At 47.6% G+C, this 19670-nt stretch overlaps 1 long non-coding RNA gene across 1 annotated transcript in view; it reads right to left on the bottom strand.

Annotated features, from left to right (window-relative positions):
* The window catches only part of LOC134462097 (uncharacterized), a 154939-nt gene that overhangs the window by 59706 nt on the left and 75563 nt on the right, over positions 1 to 19670 (bottom strand). The window contains exons 3-5 of the long non-coding RNA XR_010037486.1: positions 16449 to 16563; positions 10666 to 10755; positions 10185 to 10369 (exon numbers count right to left, since the gene is read on the bottom strand). This is a non-coding gene — a long non-coding RNA (uncharacterized LOC134462097). The remainder of the gene's footprint in view (positions 1 to 10184; positions 10370 to 10665; positions 10756 to 16448; positions 16564 to 19670) is intronic.

Raw genomic sequence — 19670 nt, 5'->3', positions numbered from 1 at the left:
TCTACGTGTGTGTGTGTGTGTGTGTGTGTGTGTGTGTGTGTGTGTGTGTGTGTGTGTGTGTGTGTGTGTGTGTGTGTGTGTGTGTGTGTGTGTGTGTGTGTGTGTGTGTGTTTCTATGTGTGTGTGTTTCTATGTGTGTGTGTCTATGTGTGTGTGTGTGTTTCTGATGTGTATGTATATGAGTGTGCATACATATGTGTGTGTTTCTGTGTGCATATGTGACAGTGTCTGATGCTTCTCCGATTGTGAATTTGTGATTTTGCTTGTGTGTTTGTGCACAATGAAAAAGCAGAGACGGTGCGCAACAAAAGTGGTGAACTTAGATATCTATTTGCGAATAGAGTAAAAATGACAATCTCATACATGCACCTCAGCACCGCGTGAGTCGTGACCAACCGTCAGTCTGGTGGGCCCCAGTTGAGGAGAAGCACATCCACACAGTACTCAGTACGGAGGAAACACTTCCTTATCTTTTCCAGGAAGCGCTTCGAGATGACCCCTTTTTCCTCCATTGCCTGTGCAGAAGCCATCACGCACATACACGGGCCTAACTGGCCACTTCGCACCTTGGCCATGTCGCAACGCCACCCGCCACCCGGCCGTCTCAGACCACAAGACCAGCTCACCGTGACTTGGCAAGGCTGGACACTCCCACTCTCTCTCTCTCTCTCTCTCTCTCTCTCTCTCTCTCTCTCTCTCTCTCTGTCTTTCTGTTAGTGTCTCCACCTTCTCTCTCTCTCTCTCTCTCTTTCCCTCTCTCTCCCCTCTCTCTACATCTCTCTTTCTCTCTCTCTCTCTGCAGTTGGTCAAGTCTTTCTTTTTCAGCATAACGTCTCTATCTCTTCCACAGTCACCAATTTTTCTCAAGCATGTCTCTCAAGCACAGCTAATGAAGCTAATTTGTGTGCTTGGGTAATTATATTTAAAGAACCCTCAACCGGACATTCTACATCATCCAAAACAAGGACCCACACCCACTGTGGAGGCCCCCTGTCTCTCTTAAGAAAGAACTATGAAACACACCCAACCAGCCGGCCGCCCCCTCATACCACCCCCACAAACATACTGTACACACACCCAAAGAAGAATACTTCATCACACACACACACACACACCCTAACTTTCAGCTGCCCCAAACACAGACACGCACAGTTACACACAGTTGCCACACACACACACACACACACACACACACACACACACACACACACACACACACACACACACACACACACACACACACACACACACACACGCACACACGTACGCACACACGGACGCACGCACACACGCACGTACGCACGCACACAAAAGACTGCGCCTTTAGGCTCATGTAAGATACTCTAGTATATGTATGAAGCTATAGGCCATCCTTCCCAAACATTCAGCAATATTTCCTCCATCTTTCCTTTCCATTTAAAATCAGACCATCCCCCCACCCTCTTTTTCCATCTATTTATTTTCTTTCTTTTCAGTGCATCTGTGTCCATCCATCTCCCCCACTCCTCTCTCACCCCTTCTCTTTCTCTCTGGCTTCATCCATCCCCCTGTCTATTTTTTCGGTAGACGGCTGTCATTCCCATCCCATTCTTCTGCACACCCTTCAAGGCCTGGTGCATTTATTCGGCGGGGACGGTTGCCACAGAAACTGCCCAGATGTTGGCCTGTGATTAGCTGGCGACTGCCAAATAAAATCAGACGGGCGATAAGATCGAGGGTGGCGGGAGAGAGAGGGGGGCGGGGCGTAGTGGCCTTTAGGGACATGGGGGAGGATGGACACAAGGTACGTATGGCTGGCAGGGAAGCTGGCGGGACAGGGGACAAAGGGGTCAGACGTCCAGGGCGCAGAAAGAAAGGGGGCCCAAATTTTGGTTTTCATTACATTGTATGTACTGTACTGGATATGGGGCCGTTTCAGATGACTTTGCCCTGGACCTGGCAAAAGCTGTCAGCAGCCCTGATGGCTAGTAACAGAAAAAAAAAAGAGAGAGAGAGAGAGAGAGAGAGAGAGAGAGAGAGAGAGAGAGAGAGAGAGAGAGAATGGCCTTTGGACACACATGCAGTACGTAGTGATGGCCAAATGTATTAGCTCACTGTTGACATAGAAAAACACACATCGAGTGATTCAAACAATTAGGATTCTAACTCATAAAAGCAGAGATATGTACACAAACATAAAAAGACACATTCACACACACAAACATAAACACACACACACACGCAAGCACGCATGACAAATAGTCCTATTTTCTGCCAATCTGACAAGGATGACGCAGGCCACTCAATGTGTAAAAATAGCAAGGGGGTCTCTCTATGCTCTAATTTTATTTAGACAACAATTCCTTTTTACTGCCATTTTTTTCTTCTCCTTCCATTTTCAGCACAATGATGTAGCTCGGCCGTCATTCTGCTCCCATGCCACAATAGGCCGTCATTGTCCAACGCTCTCTCTCTCTCTCTCTTTGTCACTCTCTCTTTCTCTGTCACTTGCTCCTCTCTCTCTCTCTCTCTCCTTTGCTCTTTTCTCACTCTCTTTTTGCCTGTCTCTCTCTTTCTCGCCCTTTCTTGCCTTTTCATTTCCCTGTCTCTCGCTACTTCTCGTTCTATCTGTCTGTTTCTGCATGTCTTCATTGCCCTCTCTCTTGCTCTCCTCTCGCTTGTTCTTTCTTTCTCAGGCCCCACAGGACTGTGCGAAACACGTTGCAACACAACACACAGCTCTGCTCTGCTCAGTGCTATACACAATGTTTCCTGCTCTCTCTCTCTCTCTCTCTCTCTCTCTCTCTCTCTCTCTCTCTCTCTCTCTCCGCTCATGCAAAGAAATGCTAATACGCTTCCCCTGAAGAAGAGCCGTGATGACCTGAATATGACTTCCCTCCTGGGACGGGATGGGCCCCCCTGTCTTTATTCGGGCCAGGATGGGCTCTTCACTTCATCCCTCTCTCTCTCTCTCTCTTTCCCTCTCTCTTTCCCTCTCTCTCTCTCTCTCTCTCTCTCTGTCATTCCCTCTCTCTTTCCCTCTCTCTCCCTCACTCCATTCTTCGCTCTCTCCATTTCTCCCCCTCTCACTCCAAACCTTGCTCTCTCTTTCCCTCTCTCTCTCTCTCTCTCTCTCTCTGTCACTCCATCCATCCTTCTCCATCTCTCCATCTCTGATTCACATATTTGCCTGGAGCAGTAGCAGCGGTGCGGTGTGTGGCGTCGGGGCCTTGTCCCAATCAGGCCCGGGACATGGGGGTTAATGCAGGTTAAGGCATACAACAGTAATGTGTAGCTTCCTCTCCTCTGCCATTATACAAGGGGCGGCTGGCTGGGAGGGGGAGTGGTGTGTGTGTGTGTGTGTGTGTGTGTGTGTGTGTGTGTGTGTGTGTGTGTGTGTGCGTGCGTGCGTGTGTGTGTGTGTGTCCTTAAGTAGATGTGTGTGTACTGTATATTTGTGTTTGTGTGTGTGTGTGTGTGTGTGTGTGGTTGTTTGTGAACATGTGTGTATATATTTCTCTGAATGTGTCTGCGTTTATGCGTGTGTGTTTTTGTGTGCATATGTAAGCCTATGTGTGTGTGTGTGTGTGTGTGCGTGCGCGTGTGTGTGTGTGCGAGCGACTGGGATGGGGTGGGGTGAGTTGGGGCTGGGGTGTGGCACTGCGCTGCTGCGTACCTGTCCCATATGTATTCAATCATCATGAGCACAAGTGAATGGGTCTTTTCCTGTCAGCCTCCTCTCCCAAATCATATTAGGACATGTCCCCTCCCAAACTCCTGCAAACTGATAACAGTGCTAACTAAGTAAAGGACTGAACAACTTCCCTCTCCCCACTCACTCACTCACTCACTCAAAAAAAAAAGAAACGGGAAGCGCTGAAGTGGAGGGGAGTGGGTTTGGGTGGGTGGATGGGTGGCAACAACAAGTACATGGGGAAAACGAGGAAAGAAAGACAGACAGAGTGAGTGAATGATGGAGCGAAAGAACAGATGAAGAGAGAGGGGGAGAGAGAGAGAGAGAAGAGAGAGAGAGAGAGAGAGAAGGAGAGAGAGAGAGAGAGAGAGAGAGAGAGGGAGAGAGAGAGAGAGAGAGAGAGAGAGAGAGAGAGAGAGAAGAGAGAGAGAGAAAGCTTGAGGCTACAATGTGAGCCTACCCTCTCCATTTTCTAATAAACTCCAGCAATCAGATCATTTCTGCTTTAAATGGGGGGACTTGATGGCAACAGCCTGCATTAGCCACTGGTGCTCACCCAATCCAATTACTCGGAGACAGTGACAGTTTCCAGCCAAAGAGGCAGGTAACGCATGCACACACACATACACACACACTGAAAATACACACACAAACGCACACGCACACATACACAATGAAGCCCTGGAGGTTTTCTTTTTCTCTCTCTCTATTCACTTATTCTCTCCATTCACTCAAACACAGGACTGCACTGGAACACACACACACACACACACACACACACACACACACACACACACACACACACACACACACACACACACACACACACACACACACACACACACACACACACACACACACAGAACTCTCTCTCTCACGCACACAGACACACAGACACACACACTATCTCCCACTCCCTCACACACACACGGCGCACATACTCTCTCGGTCACATAAACAAGACCTCTAGTGGGTGTTTGCCGACACTAATTGAATTGTCTGAGGCAGATGTCATTATTGTGGAGTAGTCAAGCACTTGATATATCCAAGTTGTTTGACGCTAATGTAGGCTTATTAGCAGCTTTTCTCCGGGAGCAAAGGTCAGTGCCGTTAATGTGGCACTGTGGGCATACACGCACGTGTGTGTGTGTGTGTGTGTGTGTGTTTACATGTATAGCACATGCGTCCATATATACAGTACATGTGTGTAGGCTATGTGTGTGTGTGTGTGTGTGTGTGTGTGTGTGTGTGTGTGTGTGTGTGTGTATGTACATGTGTTTATGTGTGTATTTTGTGTGCGTGTGCATTTTCATGTGTCTGTGTGTGTATGTGCGAGCGTGTGTAAAATGCCTGTCAAAGTCAGAGAGCCTTAGCTTGCGGAAAGGATGAATGCCGATCAGTGAGACGTGGAGAGAGAGAGAGAGAGAGAGAGAGAGAGAGAGAGAGAGAGAGAGAGAGAGAGAGAGAGAGAGAGAGAGAGAGAGGCAGAGGGGAGAAAAAACCAGCGAGACAACAGAAACACATCACAGCCCTTTCCTTTTTCACGGGATGGCAAACGGCGCACGATTAAAATGCTTTTAAAAGGATTGGGCCAAATCACTGGAGGACTACCACTGGCTTATATTTCTTTGGCTGTGTCACATTACATTTCCACACTCCCTCACACGCTCAGTCGAGGAATCTCCCAGCGCCAAGCCTCAGTGGAGAGCTCTCTCTCCCTACCGCCACCACACACATAGACATACACACTCGCATAATACAGACACACACACCAACTAGAAACACACACATGACACACACACAAACATGCACACAGATATGCACACACACACATATACACAAACACAAACACACACACACACACACACACACACACACACACACACACACACACACACACACACACACACACACACACACACACACACACACACACACACACAGAAAACGACCGAAAAAAGAGCCCACTACAAGATCAATCACTCAATACGGCCGAAACGGTAATTAATCACAAGTAATCAATACCACCGGGGCCTCTCACAGAGTGCAGGCAAAGTGTTGTCAAAGCATAAACACTTGTTGTCTCGCCTTTCCCTGAGTGAGTGCCATTATGTTAGGCGCAGTGTGTGTGTGTGTGTGTGTGTGAATGCATGTACATGTGTGAGTGTGTGTATGTATGTGTGGAGGTGTGTACCTGTGTGTGTGTGTGTACTTTGTGTGTACTATGTGTGTGTGTGTGTACTTTGTGTGTACTATGTGTGTGTGTGTGTACTTTGTGTGTACTATGTGTGTGTGTGTGTGTTTGTGTGTGTGTGTGCAGCATGTGTATACTCTGTGTGTGAAGGAAGGTGTGTAGAGTGTGTGTGTGTGCATGCGTGTGCACACATGGTGGTAATGGCGTGGGGAGGAGGGAGCCGGAGCAAAAGATCCTGATCCACTCTCTTATCAGGGGGAAACAGGAGGAGAGAAGCAGCGCATCAGCCATTCAAATGGGCCCAGCAAATCTAATCAGAGCACCTGTAAAAAGCCCCCGGCTCTCTGGGAGGGGGGGGAGTGGGGGATCCGGGGTGTGTGGTGTGTGGTGTAGGGTAGGTAGGGAGAGTGGGAGAGAGGAGTGGGGAATCCAGGGTGTGTGGTGTAGGGTAGGTAGGGAGAGTGGGAGAGGGGAGTGGGGTGGGTAGGGTAGGTAGGGAGAGTGGGAGAGGGGTGTGTGGTGTAGGGTAGGTAGGGAGAGTGGGAGGGGGGATCTGGGGTGTGTGGTGTAGGGTAGGTAGGGAGAGTGGTGGTTGCGGGTGTTTGGCGAGGGACTGGTGGGTTATGGGTCGGCGGGGGGTGAGGGGTGGCAGAGTTGTGGATGGCGGTGTTTGAAGAGGGGTTGGTGGGTCATAGGCGGTGGTGGTGATGGTGGTGGTGGTGTGGGTTGTAGGTGGCATTTGTGATGCAAGGTTCGGACGGAGTGAGATGGGGCGGGGGGGTGAACGGGGAGGGCGTGAGCATCTCGGGTTACCTCACAGTAAGCAAGATGAAGCACCTCTCGCCCTCTTCTCTCCTCCACGCCCACCATGCCTCCACTCCCCCCCCCCCCCCCCCCCCATCTACTCTGCGCCCACCTAGCCTCCCCTCGCCAGGAGATGTGCCCAGATAGCAGGGGAGGTCAGAGGGGGAGAAGGAAGCCGGTCAGCTTCGGAGATGGTTTTTTGGGGGGGGGTTTGAAGTGGGTGAATGGTAGAGTGAGAGAGTGTGTGTATGTGTGTGTGTATGTGTGTGTGTGTGCATGTGTGGATGTGATGGGGATGGGACAGGTTATCGTGGAGGAGCGGGGCGAAACAGGCAGAGCAAGGGGCGAAACAGACCAGGAGAGGTGGACAGACAGCGTCGGATTTACAGTCACTCTGAGAGAGTAGCCAAGACAAGACGGGCATTCATTTCGAATCCCCACTCCCCACACCACCTGGCCCCCACCACACCACACCGCTCCCCCATCTACCTACCCTACCTACCTACCACCAACCCTCTTCTCTCCTCTCCTCTCCTCTTCTCTCCTCCACTCCTCTCTCCTCCACTCCACTCTCCTCTCCTCTTCAGGTTCCCTCAACCATTGCGAGTGGCCACCTCTGAATGGGCGCTTTGTGCGTCGGGAGCCGGTGAGTAGCGGTGGCACCTGTCCTCGGCATGTCAGCCTGCTGTCCCCGGGCTGCTGCACAAATTAGCCACGCCGTGAGCAGCACGCATTGCACAGGGGGCCAGGCAGCGCAAGGGCCGAACTGTGGAGGGGAATTTACACAGACAGAGCCTCCCTTAGTGATCGGTAGGGGCCCTACTGTGATCTTGGCAGTCCGTATGGGGGCCCTTTAAGTGCCTAACCCTGGGGCCCTCTGTGTTAATGTTACGCAACTGAGGCAGGTAGTTACCAGCAGTAGCACACTATAGCGTATTTGTATCTTCATGTATCTTTTTTTCATGTCCTGCTGTCCTGTCTTGCACTTCGATGTCTGTCCTGGCTGTGTCTATGTCTTATGGTATATGGTATGTTTTATGGTTGAATAGTATAGAGAGAAACGTCATTTGAATTCCTGTGCATGACCTGTGCATTTGAAGCAATTGTTAATAAAGCCAACTCAACGTGATTTGATCTTTTAGGAATAGATCATGATTTTCGGTCTTTTGTATGTTTTCTTGACAGGCCAAGTGAGGAGTAGGAGTAGGAAAGGACAGGGTAGGGCAGGAGTGGGACAGTGCGGTGGGGTTGGGAGGGCAAAGAAATGACTCGGGCACCTATTTTGCCTATATGAGATGCTCTACCAACATGCCTACTACATCTTTTAATCTTTCTGCTGCTAGCCACTGTGCTACGTATCATCCCCTCAGATGCTTGTACTGTACATTAATTTGCATGTGTCAAGGATGCTGCCTTCCTTTTTTTAGCCTCCTTTTCTGAGGAAATATATGTACACTATTTAGCTCGATTAAAGCCGAACGCAGAAAAGGGATTGCACAAGCACAGAGAGAGTAGTCGTCGGCGGCGGCGTCATCGAGCCAACCAGATTAGCATTTGCTGACCCCCTGCATCTTTTTAGCATCACTGCATATTAGAGCGTGCCGCAGAAATCTAACACACCTCTTTTATGCCGCTGACAGGCATGTAAGCGCACATCAAACACGCACACGCACACACACACACACACACACACACACACACACACACACACACACACACACACACACACACACACACACACACACACACACACAGAGGCATCAATGTTCCAAGTAAGTCTGTGATCTCTCCCACTGCCTGATTACCAATCTACCTCGTGACTAACCTCATCCCCTCTCTCTCTGCCGGTAAAGATTCTGCTGATGACAAAAAAGTGCACACAGCTCAGATCACCGCGGCGATGGAGCAGGAAGTGCGGAGGTATTGTTCTTCCTGCGGAGCTAAGCCCCAGTGCGATTACGCTGTCAAGGGGAGGCTGCGTAGCCACAGACCCCGACTGCACTGCCAGAAGCCAAACGCTAAATCCCAACTGATCGCGAAAAAAGGCGAGATATTGCAATTTATATTACCACCATCTCTTAATTCAGATGAAGGAGAGGAAAAAGGGAAAAGGATGGGGGATCTATTTCCCACACCACACACACACACACACACATGCGCGCACCACACACACACACACACACACACACACACACACATGCGCGCACCACACACACACACACACACACACACACACACACACACACACACACACACACACACACACACACACACACACACACACACACACACACACACACAAGCACATCTTATCCGCCGCAGCTATCCAGCTCAGCCTATGGTGTCAACCCCCTTAAGCTTGCTTGGCGGGGATAAGACTCAACGCCTTGTCATGGCCGATCACCGCTGTTTTGCAGTGCGGCCTGAAAGAGAGAGGTCTGTGCATGCCAACTACTGCTGCAGAAAAAATACACAAGTCCGCACACACACAAATGCCCACATATACTCACATATACTCACATGTATTCATGCATTCACACACTCATGCAAACGCGCGCACGCACGCACGCACGCACGCACACACAAATATATACAAGTCTACAGCAAGCCTTCTGTGCTTCAGAAAAGAAGGCCTAGGATTGGCTCAAAAAATGAGCACAGTTGCACAACAGAAGAAAAGAAATTTAGACTGTCAGTCCAAAGAACCATCAGGGGTCCCACATAACTGTATACATACGTATCAGAGAGAGAGAGAGAGAGAGAGAGAGAGAGAGAGAGAGGGTCTGGTAGTGGTTCCATCGGAAATGGTCGTCATCTACCATCCCGCCGAGCAGTTGACTAAAAGGTTTATTTCAAAAGTGCTGGCTTTCAGCGTCTGAAAGCCCGTGTTTAGGGAAACATGCTCACGACGAGGCCCCTCTATGCACTCACAAGTCCAAACCAATTAGGGCCACAATGACTCTCCTCTGGTCTCAAAGCGGAGGGGGCATCTAGTGCCACTGGGTGCAGTCAGGGCCAGCTTTTGATAGCTTTTGTCGGGCCCTGGACAAAGTCATCTGAAAGGGCCCCCCGTCCAATATAATGAAATGTGATGTGAATCCAATTCTGGGCCCCCCTGTCTTCCTGGGCCCGGGACAGCTGACCCCTTTGTCCTTTCCCTGCCGGCTGCCCAGGGTGCAGTGCAGGCCCAACCACGGGCCGCTACAGAGCAGCGGTGGGAACAAAAAGGAGCAGAGGAAAATATGCAGAAGGTGGAAAGACCCTGATTTTCAAGCTGGCCTCATCAGGCGCGGTTATCTGTCTCCGGCTCGTGAGGTGTGTGTGTGTGTGTGTGTGTGCATGTGTGTCTGTGTGTGTGTGCATGTGCGTGCATGCGTGCGTGTACCTACGTCTGTAAACCGGCATCCTGAGCATGGGACCCGCAGACTATCCGTTTTTCTTATCTGCATTCTCAGAAACATTACTGATGGTACAGATTCGGAAGCGTTTGAGTGTGAATGTTTTTTTACGTACGTGCATCTGAGGTTGCCGAAGTCCGTGTTCTTCAGCAAGATCAGGACACGGATAGAGTCAGTCAAAAAATTCTGGGGCTCTCCGCAGAATGAGAGCGTGACAGCATTTTTTTTGTTGGTGGCGAAAGCAAACATATTTTGCTTCATTTTCGTCTTCAGCTCATACAGCGTTGAGTTTCCAGGCCTCTGTAAGCAGGTTTCAGAGTGGAATGTTTCAACAGTCATTGTTTTGGTAGCACAATTACTGTCACTGTGTTGACACACTAATACAGATAACTTTGATGAAAACCGTGATGACGAGGCTTTATCAAATCACAGCTTGATTAAGTCATGTTCCTCAGTCACACTTTAGTCTGAACACTGTCATACCTTCTGCCACCTCGTCACTTCTGATGAATACAAGTTCCTCTGGTATACATCAGATATATCATGGTTTTATTGGATAAATGTCCTCAGGAAAACAGCACCAGGCAACACATTACCTTTCCTTGGTCTTTCACAGTGTAGCGATCTGAGGGCCACGATGTACTAGGGCAGGTCTGGCTCCAAATTGACCGTGTTGGTTATGCTACCTATGGAGACAAAATATGCCTAAGTAAGAAAATAAGGCCTGAGGAAGACTCCACTACACATAGCTGTCTACTAATGAACATCAGACCTTTACTATTTTGTTACAAAATGCTTAGATGATTACATAAAGTCTTAACCTTCACATATTGTATCCACGCAAGACTACTTCTTGTTCATACAATGGGTAGAAATGATGATATTATCTGTACATGCTGAACATATTGATAACATGATGATGACCTAAACATATATTGTGAATTTTCTGTCAAGGCCACATTACATGTCATATAGGGTATGTTTGATTTGGTATATTGACAATTACTTCATACATTGATATTGTAAGTGTGTGTTTAAAATATACAGTAAGTTCTAACTGATGGTCTGCATTGATAGAGCACATGTCATCAACTGTCTGTAAGGAAGAATTAGTTCACACAATTCAAAAGCAAGACATTTTTGTCAGTGTTTAAAGATTAGGGGACTTTGGCTACAACATTTTTAAAAAATCCTAGTTAGACAGGGACTCCATCAGACTGAGGGGGAAAAAAATTGCTCAATAATTTTCTGTTACACGTCAGCTTCCACAGGAAAGCAGAGCATTATGTCACGCTTCAACTTCTGTTATTTGTTTCTGGACATCTAAACTGAATTCATTCATAGAATAATTTCTTCTTCTAAGTAGTGGTCACTGGTTCCCTGGTGTTAGCACCAGTTAAAGTTCTTGAGAAATTAAGTGTTAGTCCATTTCCCTTTCCTCCTATAATTCTTGTCATTCAACTGACTATTTTTTCCTATAAAACTATACACTTTTCACTCTCTACATTAAACGGTACACCTTTCACAGAATTTGAATAGTAGTAATAGTAACAGAAAAAAACAGTGATAAAGGTCATTTTTGCAGAGTGAGACCATAGACAGAGACTATCTGGTAGAGAACAGATGCCTCTGTGGTATCTCAAAAGTAGTATCGGGGATACACATTCAGTAAAACAGGTGCTGGATCGAACAGAGATGCATAGAAGAAGGAAAATTTGCATACTGTTGCTGCTCAATTTGCATACTATTGTTGTTCAACACAACTTTTTGACTTCACACGGTCTTCATCAGGTGTATAGATGTGTGTGAGTGTGCAGTTTCCTTCTTCTTCTGTGGTATCTCAGACATAGAGCTCAAGTGGTAAAACGTGTTAGGTGAGGTGACTGAAACCTTGACCTTTGGTCGCTAAATTCTTATCAGTTGTTTGCAAGTTCAAGTTTTTACCCGACTTGGAAAATTAAGGTATCCTCCACGCTCTCATTCTTCACTATCTAGTGCGTCATGAGAGATGACTCAGTTCAAAGTGAGAAGGAAAGTCCCAGGACAGGAGCATCTCCGATGTGGAGGATGGCGTTTCATGTTTTATTTAACTTTTTGTTCAAAGTTTACTGGCATTGCTTTAAATAAAAGCACAAATTAATATGCCACATCTGATCAACATCTGTTGATTTTCCCTCTAACCAAGTATATTTGTATCAAACTAAAAATAGGTAAATGTGAAATTATTTAAGGGATTCATAAATAACAGCCACTTCTTAAGTCACTTTGCTGCCCTCCATGCAGTTCAAATGAGAGACAAATCCACTCCTAAAACATAGGGCAACCAACCAAAGAAGAAAACCGCTCAGCGTAGCTTGAAGGACACCTACTACATACTCTCCAGCATTTAGTCCCTCAAGCCCTAAGACTACATAATGAGGCTTTCCCTCATTTAAGTCATTAGCCTTTGGCCCAAAGCAAAGCTACATGTCTTCACAACCAGATAACCATCTCTCGTTGGCCTCCTGTGCTTGCTTGCTTGTGAAGAGACTATGTACGCAGCCAGACCAAAGAGTCTCTATCACAGGGGCACAAGTAAAAGAGTTGGCCAGGCTATAAATAGTTATAGAAGAATCTGCTGGTTGACAGTGTCTAGTTGTTTGAATACCAAGCCTCCATTGATCCTTTGAACATTTTGAAAAGGACTCGCCAAAAGGACTCAACTAAACTCTGACATGGCAGCAGCCTAAAATGAGGAGTGTGAACCCCCCCTGCTCCCCCATCATGTGGCATTGAAGAAAACAGCTACAGTTCTGGAGTTGCCAGGGGTAAAATGTGGAAGACATTGAGGCCTTTGAGTGGCCTGCACCACAAATATAATCCCTGGCTGGCATTCGCCACACCCTTAGGCTTGGAGGAGACAAGGAACTCATATGTGGATCACATCGCACCCAACTCTCACCTACACAGCGGGCAGGTCTGCTGACAGCTTTGGCGGGGCCCGGGACAAAGTCATCTGAAAGGGACGTCTCACCTACAATAATACATTCAATGTAATGAGGGCCCAATTATGCCCCCCATCTCCCTGGGCCCGGGACAGCTGACCCTTTTGTCCCCCCCTTGTCTGCTTCCCTGACAGCGAGTATACAGAGATGTGGGCTTTGCCACCAAATGTCACGTATAGTACACTTTGACAGGCCTGGCAAGAGCGCTGGTTCGAAAACTACCAGGTGCCAAGTAAGGCTGCAAGGTCCAACTGACAGCAGAGGGCAAGGGCATCTGAGGCTGCTCCAGCTAAGGACATGTCACAAAGCAACACAGCACATACACAATCACAAACGTACGGTAGAAGGGCAAATAACACAACGCTGACTCAGAAGACAAAACGAAAAACTTAAGCCCTTTCCCCCATATTGTGAGAGCTCAGAGCATTTCCTCAATAAAGTGCCAAGGCATCCGAAGACTCTGCGGAGACCAGGTTAACCCGGAGTGGGTCAAAATAAATAAACAAACAATGCTGGCACTGCGAGGCACTGTGCATGGGCCCATAAAATAACTTGGTGGGGTCTCTAAAAGGTCTGTGAGGTGTGCCAAGGCAAACATCTAAAACGGCCCTCCCTGGGATCAGGGAGACGGGCGTCTCTGAGCTACCTGGAGAGGTGGACTCAGGTCAGCTGCTGCTGCAGATTATTGGCCTATCTGGACTGCTCATTGGATTACACTACACCACAGTAGTACTGCAAAGTGATATTGAAGCACACGTGCTGGAAACTCAGATGCCTGCTCGGAGATTTTGTTTGTTTCAAAAAAACAGCAAAGGCTACTACAGCTTACTTTTTTGCATTCTGTCCTTACAATTACCACACAGCCTAAAAAGACATTTAGAAGAGTCGTCAGGTTGCACTGCCTGCATGGCATAATACTGCAGGTCAGGAGAATTACTTCAGACGTTGCACAAGCAGCTCAATAGAGCAGGTCAACCTTGTTGGTCCTACCGTGGCGCTACCGGCAGGGCACTCGTCTGCTATGCGGCTAACCTGGCTTCGATTCCCAGCCCGGGTCCTTTGCCAACCCTTCCCCGTCTCTCTCTCCCCCCACTCGCTTCCTGTCATGTCTTCACTGTCCTGTCTCGAAAATAAAGGCAAAAAGCCCCCCCCAAATACATATATATAAAAATAGAGTCAACCTTGTTACTTGGTAGGTGGTGAGAATCTCAGATTGGCTCACCACAGTCTAGTTGGTTGGACTTCAAATTGCACACATGTCCAATGCACACCACACCAAGAATGAGCTTAGATGACTCTCAAAGCTCTACACTGAGCCCATGTGGTTAGTATGCTTGCTGCCTACTAACCTCGGCTATAGAGATGTACTGTAAAAGAGATTTACGATTTGTTTGGTTGTAATCTAGTGTTAACTTACACCACCACAATTGTAGTGTCTTATATCTCCCCAGCTAAGCATGTACGGTATCCTCCATTGCTGTGTTTTAATCAGTCGCATAAGCAGTGACTGTGATAACGCAGTGACAAAGTTAGTCATTATTCCCTGCCTTTTGTTCCCCCAAAGATGTTACACGTGTACCTCCGCCATATCTCCTCCACACACATCGCCAGATTAACAAGGCTGAACAGAAACACAGAAGCACAGATACAGATATGAGCATTCATGATGAAAGGGGCCAAAACATAAGCCTGCTTCTGAGGCTGCTTTAACTGGCATTATGTAAACAACCCATATAGACTACAGTCCAGACAGTGGCGGAACAACACAGGGTCCCAGGGCAAAACACTGACAGAGCCCCCCATATGGCGGGCCATGGTCGCAATAACGGCCACCACCACCAAAACAAGAGGGCCCTGGGCCCAGGGAAAGATGCTCCGCTCGCCCCCTCTATGGCTCTGCCCCTGAATCCAGATGCAGCATTGCATTCTTAATGTTGTTCTCTGCAGCTCCCAGTTTACACGCAACGGGTGTTTTGATAAACGGACCTTTTCTTCCCTCTTTCCTGTTCCATAAAATGCTAGTTCACACCCATTTGTGAATCCGCATGAATACAGTGCTTCCGGAAAGTATTCACAGCGCTTCACTTTTTCCATATTTTATTACGTTACAGCCTTATTCCAAATTGTATTCAATTAATCTCTGTCCTCAAAATTATGACCATGTGAAAAAGAGAGTTCTTGAGAGTTTTTGAGAATTTATTAAAATTAAAATAAAAAACAAAGAAATCATATTTAAATAAGCATTCACAGCCTTTGCTTTTGTAGAACCACCTTTGGCTGCAACTACATTCATTTTTTTATTTCGAAATGAAAATGGATAAAAAGGGAGGTCATCGGTGAGTGTTTCAACCTTTCTTTACATTGAAATTTTACATTTTGAGGAAAAAGTGAAGCGCTGTGAATACTTTCCGGATGCACTGTATGCTGTCGAGAGCTGTCATAAATATGTTAAGCCTATGTGCGGCAGTTTGAGGGAAAGAGAGAGCCACTGAAGTCTTCATTTTTCTCTGTTTTCATGCAATCACAAGTTTTAGAAAATCTCTAATTTTGCCGGAGTTTTTAAGAAATAATTGCTTTCAGAAGAATAATCTCAGTGTGTAAACAAAAGGCAAAAACGGAAGGAATGCTCGCCGTTCTTAAAAATACCCAGGTATGTGTTAACAGTTTGCGAGAATAGGTAGGATTTTTTGTAGCCTTACAGGTCGTCAAAGTTATTCCATATAAAGACCTGAGAAGTAGAGTATGTGTATGCGTATGACCGGAGAACAAGAACGGAGGACAAGAGTGTGTTATTCTTGCTTCTGATGTCGACAATCTGTATTCATGCAGGGGAATGTGTACAAAGGGACATTAGTGTGTGGTCCGGTCCGTACAGAGGTTTGAAGATGAGTGTGACTCACAGACATCAAAAGGGAAGAACTGAAAATGACCTTCTTATAAAATAAATGGCAGGGTTGATAGGTCCTGCTCTCTCTCTTCCTGTGTGTGCAAACGTTTGAGTGTATACACACGTGTGTGTGTGTGTGTGTGTGTGTGTGTGTGTGTGTGTGTGTGTGTGTGTGTGTGTGTGTGTGTGTGTGTGTGTGTGTACACGCTTTGATATAAAACAAAAAGTGAGACGTTGTTTACATAGCCACTGTTGTTACAAATGAGTCCGTCCATGCTTTTACGTGTATGTACACTTGTGTATAGGAAAAGCAGACACGTGTTTGAAGTTTCATGGTTTTCATGAAAACCAGCTCTTGAAAAAGTGTACGTTTACACTGGTACATACAAGAACATAGATACACAAACACATGTCTATACAAACACACACACAAACAAGCATCAATTTGTTAGACGTGTTGTATGTGCACGGGCTAGGACACAGAAAAAAACATTATGCACGGCCCTACTGTGGCGGTAGGGCACTAGGCCACCGGCGATCCGGGTTCGAGTATGGCACTGGTCCTTTGCTGACCCTTCCCCGTCTCTCTCTCCCAGTCACTTCCTGTCGATATCTTCACTGTCCTATCACACAAATAAAGGCAAAAAGCCCCAAAATATATATTAAAAAAAACATTATGCACATTCATTCATATGATATAACTCCAAATAGAGCAGTCCCTTTTTAAGGTTTTATATTATTTTATATTACCGCGTCTCAGTGCTTAAAAGGTATTTGAGTGTGTGCACCCGTCTCTTAGTAATTGCTGAGTGGGGAGTGTGAGTCGGGGCCATTGGAATCCGCTGCGGTCGTCCCCCGATATAATTCAGGTGATTACTCCGCGTTCCCCTCAACCTCTAAAAGTCTTAAATTAGACGGGGGGAGTCGGCCCCGAGGCCTCGGCCCTCCCCCCTCCCTCTGCTCTCATCTTACCAGGGGAGGACGCATTCTATGAAACTCAGTCAAAGGAGTGGGAGACAGATGAGGGGAGACAGGGGGAGAGGGGGAGAGAGAGAGAGAGAGAGAGAGGGAGGGAGCGAGGGAGAGAGAGACAAAGAGAGAGAGATGAAGGCAAGGCAGAGAGAGAGAGAGAGAGAGAGAGAGAGAGAGAGAGAGAGAGAGAGAGAGAGAGAGAGAGAGAGAGAGAGAGAGAGAGAGAGAGAGACATGAAGGGAGAGGGGGAGAGAGGGGCAGCCAGACACAGAGAGAGACGTGGTGAAAGAAGCAGAGAGATGAGTAGGGATTGATGATTCAGGGGAAATGGGGGTGGGGGGGCATGGACAGACAGACATCAGACAGCTAGTGCAAGAGTGACAGAGTGATGAGAGGAGCCAAAGGAGAGATGGAACGAACAGCAGAGGGAATAAGGAAGAGAGGAGAAGGAGCGGGGATGTGCGAGGCTGGGGTGAATTTCTCAAAACCAAAGTTGCTTACTACATTAGCTACTTTGCTGCTTTCAATGCATTTTCCCATTGCCAACTACCGAAGTTGCTAACAGGCTAACAACTTCCCTTTTGAGAAACTCACCCCTGGCTTGTGTGCTTACAAGCACAGCTGTGATGTGACAAACCTCCCTTAGAAAGACACTGTCTGAAGATGTTCCCAAGTAATTTCCTGTTTTGGTTTGATATTCATGCACAACTCCTCCAGTATATCACCCTGAGTGAGCCCACCTCCCTTCCATTTAGGGGAGCGAAAAAAAGAAAAGTTTTAAAGTTTTACGGCCGCAGTGTTGCGACTTAAAAGCCAGCCCCTGTAAATCTCCCATAGTAATAAAGCGGCTAAATTGAATCGCTTGTCATGTTGCTTGTTTTGCTTTCCCCTGGTGGGTTTATGCGGTCCCTACAGGTGGGTGATCTGTACAGCTCTCTCCAGCAGTTCAGAGTAGAGAAGAATAGAACAGAGTAGAGAAGAACAGAGCAGAACAGAACAGGGTGAAAAATGCAATACAATCCCTGCTGCTTAATCCTACATCTCAGTTCCGGGCCGAGCAATCCAAGTCTTTTCACGGCTTAAACAAAAAATTATACTGCATACTATATACATGAAAAAAACTTGACTCCGGCATCCTCACTCTCCTCCTACCCACCCGAGGGTCGGCTTAATCCTATATCCTACGAACGATCCAACTTCTTTCACGACCAAAAAAAAATCATACTGCATAAAAAAAATATATCCTCCTCCTACCAACCTGAGGGTCGGCGTGAAGCGTTTTTATACGCTGTCTACATGACCGAATTCCTGCAAAGGCCGCTCGTGAATCTCCCTGTGGAATCCGAGGTGGGAGAGGGCCGAGACGGCTCGTGGCCAACTCCCTTCGGCCTCCTCGTAAAGCCGCCGCTGGGTGGCCAGAGTCGGGGGGTGGGGGTTGGAAGGGGACTGAGGCGAGGTGGTTGGAGAGGGAGTTAGGTAGGTGGGAGAGTGGGCTAGGTGGGTGGGTAGTGGTGATAGCAATGAGGGATGGGGATGGCGGGTGGGTAGTGGTGATGGTGAGCGGAGAGAGGGTTAGCTGGGTAGGTACTACAGGGGTGATAAGAAGGGGTTAGGAGAATTAGGTAGCTGGGTAGGGATGACGAAGTGAGTGTGTGTGTGTGTGTGTGTGTGTGTGTGTGTGTGTGTGTGTGTGTGTGTGTGTGTGTGTGTGTGTGTGTGTGTGTGTGTGTGTGTGTGTGTATGTGTGTGTGCGGGGGGGGTGGCTAGGTGGTTGAAGATGGTGATGGGGGAGAGGGGGCTAGGTGAGAGGGTAAGGCTGATGGTGGGAGAGGGGGCAAGTCAGGTGGGTACTGTAGGGGTGATGCCAAGGGGTAGTGGGTGAGTGATGGGTGAGTGGGTGGATGAGTTGATAGTGTGATAGTGGTGGAAGGGAGGATTTGGTAGGTGGCTAGGGGTGAGAAAGTCTTAGGTGGGTGGGCAGGGGTGATGTTGGTGATGTTGGTGGGAGAGAGTTAGGTGGGTGGGCAGGGGAGATAATGGTGGAACAGAGGGTTAGATACAGTAGATGGTCAAGGGGTGATAGTGTGGAGGGTGTGAAGGCTTACATGTAGGTACAGTAGGTGGGTAAGGGTGACAGTGGTGGGAGAGCGGGTTAGATAGGTGGGTAGGGCTGACAAGACAGAACATTTACACACATGCAATGTTTAAGCAACCCTGCATACTGTATTTTGAAAGGCTCTATATTTAAATAAAACTATTTATTATCTATTATTAGGCCGATTATTATTATTATTATTATTATTATTATTATTATTATTATTATTATTATTATTATTATTATTATTATAGTGGTGAAAGTGGTAGTGGTATATTGGTGAGGATGATAGTGGGGGAGACTGAGGGGGTGAGGCCAGTGGTGGTTTGGTGGTTTGGAGCGGACGGCTGGGGGAGGTAATGTTGGGTGGGAGAGAAAAGATGATGGTACTGTACATGAGGAGATGTGGTGGTGTGTGGTGGTGGTGTGTGGTGGTGTGTGGTGGTGGTGGTGGTGGTGGTGGTGGTGGTGGTGTGTGGTGGTGGTGGTGTGTGGTGGATGTGATGGTGTGTGGTGGTGGTGTGTGGTGGTGGTGGTGGTGTGTGGTGGTGGTGGTGATGGTGGTGTGTGGTACAGCAGCTTTCTTTGCCTCCTTTACCACCTCCACCCATCCATTACCTACTGGGGGAGTACTGCTGCAGCTACTCTAAATCAGACTGCCTG

Source organism: Engraulis encrasicolus, chromosome 14, assembly GCF_034702125.1.
Source record: "Engraulis encrasicolus isolate BLACKSEA-1 chromosome 14, IST_EnEncr_1.0, whole genome shotgun sequence".
NCBI classification, from domain to species: Eukaryota; Metazoa; Chordata; class Actinopteri; order Clupeiformes; family Engraulidae; genus Engraulis; species Engraulis encrasicolus.
The sequence above is the reverse complement of the archived record's forward strand: the minus strand, read 5'-3'. Positions and strand labels throughout refer to the sequence as shown.